The sequence below is a fragment of the Hylaeus anthracinus genome, unplaced genomic scaffold (assembly GCF_026225885.1).
Source record: "Hylaeus anthracinus isolate JK02 unplaced genomic scaffold, UHH_iyHylAnth1.0_haploid 2, whole genome shotgun sequence".
NCBI lineage: Eukaryota > Metazoa > Arthropoda > Insecta > Hymenoptera > Colletidae > Hylaeus > Hylaeus anthracinus.
In genome coordinates, this window is record NW_026534838.1 from 3,636,668 (window position 1) to 3,643,545 (window position 6,878).

General features: G+C 42.9%; 1 protein-coding gene across 5 annotated transcripts in view; it reads right to left on the minus strand.

Annotated features, from left to right (window-relative positions):
* The window catches only part of LOC128893021 (LIM domain-binding protein 2), a 175,582-nt gene that overhangs the window by 44,635 nt on the left and 124,069 nt on the right, over positions 1-6,878 (minus strand). The window lies entirely within an intron of this gene.

Consider the following 6,878-nt stretch of genomic DNA (forward strand, 5'->3'; position numbering starts at 1 on the left):
AGTTTGGAAAACAGAGTGATTTAAAATGAAGTTCAAATCACGATATACCAAGACAAACTAACCTGGACAGTTTGGAAGAACGAAGTGAGAATGGAGCATATACATCAGATCAAGTTCATCCTAATACACTATCTTAAGATGAACCATACTTTTTGCATTTTGCAGACGTCAGAAGAATGTATCTAAATCCCTCTAGAAACTACAGTCGTACGAACCAACTTCAACTTTAACTCTTGATTAACAAAACAAAATACTCCCCCACAGGTGCCCACATTATTACCCCCAATCGCTATAGATTTCTCAGGCGTCTATAATCGTTCCTCGGTCGTCCTGACGTTGTCCTGATTAAAAGGACTCGAGCGACGTCGGGCTGAGCCACGGTCGTGGGAACAGAAAGCGATCCGGTTTGTTAAGCGAACCGGAGAAAACAGCGTTGGCTGGGCGATGTGTGCCAGCCATAAAAGAGCAATAACCAGCGTGCCACGCCGGTTCGCGTCGAACTCGGCCACTGGCCATTGCTGGAAAAGTGAACGGAGTGCGCCTCTCTGTGACGAAATCGCGGGCCACGGGTAAAAGAGTCCTGTTGCTCTCCCGTCCCCTCGGCTCGGCCATTGTGCCGAGGGAACCGCGACCGCTCGAATCGAAACAAATCACTTCGGCCGATGAGTTTTGAACTATGTCCTCCCTGAGCGAAAGTTCACTGCCAGGAATGCGCCGCCGCGACCTTTCGGGGGCAAAAGTTGCGAACTGGACGCGTCGTTGCGTTGCGAGTCTTCGTTAGAAGTGGTCGGGAACCGGGGACGTTTGTTCCCTCCTTAAGTGTCGCACCGGACACCTGGACGAAGGGTTATACGCGGGACCAGGTCATACAAAATTTAATCGAGCCGTGATTTTTGTTGAAAAGAGAAATCAAATTCAGACTGGACAGAAGAAGATCGTCGACAGCTGATTAAGATGATTTGAACTTCTATCAATGCCTAACCCCGAAGATATAACGACCCGAGAGACGCCAGCTTGGAGCCTGAAGATTTCGGGGCATCCTAGGTCAGTTATCGCGATAAAATATTACCGCTGGGGCAGTTTATAACCTCTTCACGCCTATAGTATGTGGACGTTTAGTTTTCTATAATTATATTGGTTTGTCTGGAAAGTCCATGCCGATTTTTGCTAGGTGGTACACCTAGGTCTGAATGTATCGGAATGGTTGAAAACAAATGACACGTTTACATCCCTTAAAAGGTGGTGAAAATTCAAACGTGCCTTTGAATTTTTCTTAAAAATTGGCATGAACTTTCCCGAATAATTACTGTCGATACTAAAAACAACAAATCGTCCCTGAAGAGGTTCGAACTAGAACTACCAACCTTCAAATTATTTCGTTACTAACCATGCTTGGTGTCACAATTTTTGGTGACTATTACTGAAACAGTACGTAAACCATTTCTATCGATTTTCAGCGATAAGAATACGTAGCATAAATTCTCATCGCACAAAGGATTTATGTTTGCAGTGGTGTCGACACTCCAAGAAAACTATAATTATAAATTTATAAAGCTGTAAGATGTCGCTAACAAAATTTGTTAGACTTGGAGTGACCCCAACGTTAACGAAAGAGAAAGAAGGGTTGTTCGACTCTATTTCGGCAACGAGACTGGAAGGTCCGTGGCGATCATTTATTTGTTCGCGCGAAACGCGGATTTGTTTCGCGCGCTATCGAGGAGCGCGCGGCGTGTGGCGTTTCACCGCTCTCTATGACGAAACCACCAGGCCAGGCGAGCCGTCGAGAATAGAGAAAGAAAAGATTCCCATTTCGCCATCGATATGGAACGAGAGCTCGGTTCGCGGGCTGTTTTGTATTAGGAACGCGACGCGCGCGCAGCTTGTCGCTGCTTTCACCGCGCCGGACTCGGAAATACGGGCGGCGCGGAATAAAGGGCGCTTGTCCGTCGACTTTTTTTTTATCCTCCGACGACGATTTATTAACAGTCGTTTCGTCAGCTGTGACGCAAAGACGACTTTCCGAAGGGAAGTCTTTTCCGTTAATAAGAAAAGACCTTCCGTTTGATGACCTATACTGATCTCGAAGCTTTGTAAATGACACACCAAATCCTGTGTAGTTTTGTTTTTCTCTCAAACCGACCGTCTCCAAAATAAATGACGTTTCGTTATCGTCTCCACGAACGATGACACTCGATGGGTCGAGGAATCAACGCATCGGCGCTTCGTGTTTTGCGAAGATCTCCGTGAGCACGACGAAAGAAGTTCGCGAGATAGAGGCAATCGGCGATTTCCAAAAAAAGAAAATGGAAGTAATCCGCCAAACTTCGCAGTTCGCTCGTCGGTTTCTTCCGCTTGATCCCTGACCTCGACGATTACGGGTATCAATTAGCGCTGCGTGCCTTTTGGTAACGAAAGTCCAAAAGGCGAAGAAACCGATAACGAAACAGACGAACGCGGATGGATGTTCGGAAAGAAACGATATTTTTCTTTCTGTAAAAACTCGCGCCCGAAGGAGCCTGTCGTTATTAACCCTTTGACTGCGGAGGGCGTATATAACTTCTTAAATCAATTCAAAAAAAATATCAGCTTACGGAGAATGATCACACGAAACTTTTTTGTATTTAGAGTTTATTCGTAGGACGCTTAGTTTCAAAAATAGAAATTGAAAAATGAAAAGTACATTGCAAAAATTGATTTTCAGAAAGAAGGTCTTTCCAAGTCTTCAATTTCTTTCTCTGAACCTAAACGTCGCACGAATAAACTCTAAATATAACAAAGTTTCGTCTCTCTATCCTCTATAAGCTGATATTTTTTTTAAATTCGATTGTCCAACTGTTGTTTATTTGTCAAATCACTAAAGAAACCGTAGTCCTAAATCTATTGCCTCCCTTAAGATAAGAATCGTAGTTGAAACGAATAAGTGGATACATTTTTAAACGTTAACATCCAGCATTATTCAATTTCTATGCCCGATTGGATTCCTAATGCCTCCAGGTTATCGGAGACCCGTCAAACCGCTTCCAACTCGATTTTCCTTTTCTGGTTCCGAACGTTAGGCGTTCACCTAGCGGTCCAAGGGGAAAAAAGAAACGACTCTGCATAAGTTTTCAGCGCGATGAACGCAACGATCTCCCGCTCGTAACAACGGAACATCACAAAACGATGACACATCTGTTCCAGCCAAATTGCCGTGGGATTACCGTACCGGAGGACACGTTACACGAGCCCCGGGGAACCGGTTGCGCCGTGCTCCAAAACGCGAGAAAAAGAAATCTCGCGGGTCCGACGTCGATCATTTACCCCCTTTTCGTGTCATCCACGTTCCGTGATTACTCGCCGTTCCTCTCATCCGTTGACCTTACGTCCGCTTCGTTTCGCTACGCAGAAACCTCGCAAAAATCGTTAAAAGGCTACTAATTGAGATCGACGCGCCGAATTCCAAGCTAGAAACCTAACCGTCGAGCGAGAACCGTGACTCATCTGGTCGCTCGAAACATCTTTCGCGACTGGAATGAAGCCAAACGTTAATAGTTACACTCGTTGCCGGAAAGTGTTACACAAAGTGTCATTAGTTTTTAGCGCGGACGCGGTCTCGTCGGAGACATTGCGCTTTGCGTGGAGAGATAATTGCTATTTGAAGACACCTGGGACAAATGAGCCGTTCATTCCACAGATCGATCAACTGCGCGAAACAAAAAGAGTAATGCGATTTCTTGTAGCGAGGGAAACAGCTGGAAAACTCTTCCATAGTTCAAGATCCTCCATAAAACTAAAAGTAGATTCAAGTGTTTTGAAGTTAAAAATTGTTCTCGCCGGAAATGTTGATGTTGTACCGCCCTTTCTTCTGCGTTGAAAAATAAATTCTGTTGTTCGTATATTCCACTAATACCATTTTATAAAATAGATTTATTTGTTGAAATGTTCTCTATGATCAAGGTTCTTGAAATATATCCGCAGAATTGGATTTAGAAAAATGTTGAGTTTTAAACGTTACACTCGAAAGTGGTCGAACGAGGGAGTACCATATCGAAGAAAAGTACCATAATCGAAAGAAAAAACGAGGGTTAAGCATATGAATTAATACGAATCTTTCAAGTTAGAATCTTGCGAGACAAGAGAACGTGTGCACACCTGTACGTTCGGATGGAAGGTGAATTCGTGGAACGGTGAATTCGGACGAAGTGCCATTATTATCGCATAATAGCGGGACTGTTTACACGGAAATGACAGGCATGATAAATTCGTAGTGTCACGGGTCATCATTGTCCACGGGGCTGGCCACGCTCGTACCGGTTCAAAGCCCAGCTCCCGCCTCCTCCAACGGGTTTACACAGCGTGTCTTGATGATTTAGGGGGATTCGATTCATCGACCCGCGAAAATGATTGCTCGATGCTATTTTCGATTCTTATTTTTGCCCAGCTTTGGTGGCAGTAAGTCGCTCCCCAAGTTGACGATAGGTACCGAGGATCACTGTCACCGAAATTTTAGAAACTCTGTAATTGTGTCTACTTTGAAGTATAAATATTTGATTGAAAATTCCGATTCGAATAGAAATATTTACAGTGGGTCTTAAAACATAACCCAAGCCTCAATCCGATATACATTGCAATATATCTGCACGTACGAAGGATTCAAATAGAAATCTTTACTCGCCAATTCCCAACCTGATAATTCCTCAACGTCATCAACATTGGATATTAATACACAACGCAAATCTCAACCTGATAGACGTTGCAACGTATCTATGCGTACGAAGTTTATTAATAATCAAATTTCGTCTATTATCAATTTACCAACAGATTATGAGTGCATCTGAAAATTGTCAGGTACGAAAACAAATTATACACGTGCTCTCTTTCGTGACTGAGGTAAGATTAAAAATGCTTCTTCATAAATAAATGTCGGGTTTGCTTTGGAAAGGCGCAGAATTCATTTCTACGCCTAATAGAAACAGAATGTATACTCCGTACAATTCACTCGGAGACAAGCGCAACGTCCCCGTGACTTTTTTCTGGAGCTGAGACGCCGCGCGACAACAACGCGAGCCGTGAAGCGCGTTGCTCGCGAGCCGCGTGGGAGGGCCGCTAATTTATTGCGCATTAACGTCACTTGTCTCTGACCACGCACAAGACAGCTCGTGGCTGTCCAGCGCGTGTTGTCGCATCGTGTCATTTTCTGTCTCGCACCGGGAAGACCACGGTGCATCGATGAATCCCAACCTTGACGTCACGCTGAAGTCTTACAAACAAATCCGAACCTTTATTTACGTTATATTCGCGAGAAGGGTTCCTAATGGAAGGGTTCAGAAGTGTTTAGAAGTGTTTAGAAGTCTCGATACGCCCGCGGCGCCGGTTCGAAGTTGGGTTAGCGAGACTTAACGAAGTCTTACGTGCCGTAGTCTCATTCATTCTGTTGGATTTTAGCTAAAATCAACTAGTACTTTGAATTACGTAGGAAAACCGCCACAGCCAGATGCGACACCGAGTTCGTCGCCGAACTCGGGCTTTATTGGGGTTGCTAGATATTTTTGCTTCCTCTGAATACTGTACGCACTCGGTACGTGAGCCTAACACGGCGATTTAGGCTTAGCGTTATAAACCGTGTTCGCACAATCAGGACACTCGTCGACGCTGTCGACTACCTGGGTATCGAAGACGACCCGAGGAATAGCTTCGAATTTCGTGCGACAGGCAGTTCTATCCGCGCTTGCAAACCGAGAGGTTGCCTAGCTGACCGTGTTACTAGCAACCTCGCATCGTTGTACATACTTAACCCTTAAATGGACGATGTTGTTCTTAAACAACATACTAAACATCACAGATAAAATTGACCTTCTTTTATTTTTTTGTAATTTTGACAACTAGTTCTTATCTCTGAACGAATTTTGAAAAGTATAGTAAATTCATGTCTAGATTTTTTTACTTACTTTTCCTAGACAGTAATACATGTCTATTACACAAATATATTTTTTTCAAACGTGAAACAAAAGTCGTTCATTTAAGGGTTAACCTTACATTTACCTTGTTTTGTTTTTATCCATAATAAATACGCAGTGGAACATTACTCTGTTGCCTATACATTTATTTGAATATAAATATCCGACACGTTCAAAAAGAAGAATGTGTTCGAACCTACAATCTGTCCTATGAATATTCGTACTCTCTGTGTTTATCAAAGAAATTTGTCCGAATTATATGGCGTACTTGATGTTCCCAAACAAATTTTTCATTCCAGATACGGCACACATGTAACATTTATTTATGGACATATTTATTATAGAAAATTTATTTGGTGACGTCGTACCTGTCATTTAGTTTAATATAATTTCTTGAATAGACACAGGGGGTACGAATATTTATGGGACTGTATATGTGGTCTCTTGGTATGTGCGACTACAGATTAAAAATTGTACGATTTTTTTTATAATAAATAAATAGCAAGTTTATCTTTACTGTTAAGTGTGACAATGTGTACCAAGCCCAGGTGTGTGCGCTGTATGAATGTGTGTATGTTATTGTGCCCGTACATATGTACCGGCGGGTCACCGCGAATAAGACACGTGCTTTAGTTCTATCTCGTATGTCGAGCAGTAAACACGATAAATTGAATAAAAGTTACGTGTAATTAATAGTAAAATACAATTAATACTAAATAGTTGACTTACTCCTGTTAGTCAGGACACCCTTATCCAACATTTACTTTCACTTTTCCTTTTCTTCCTCCCCATTTATATCTAAGGTTGCAGGTAGTTTTTGCCTCGGCAAGCACTTGGCAGTTGGTGCGACCGTAATTAAAACGCACAGAATTAATTTCCACACCTGATAAAGTGCTACGCATTACAGATATGCTAAAGAAAGTTAGCCTCTGTCACGTTCCA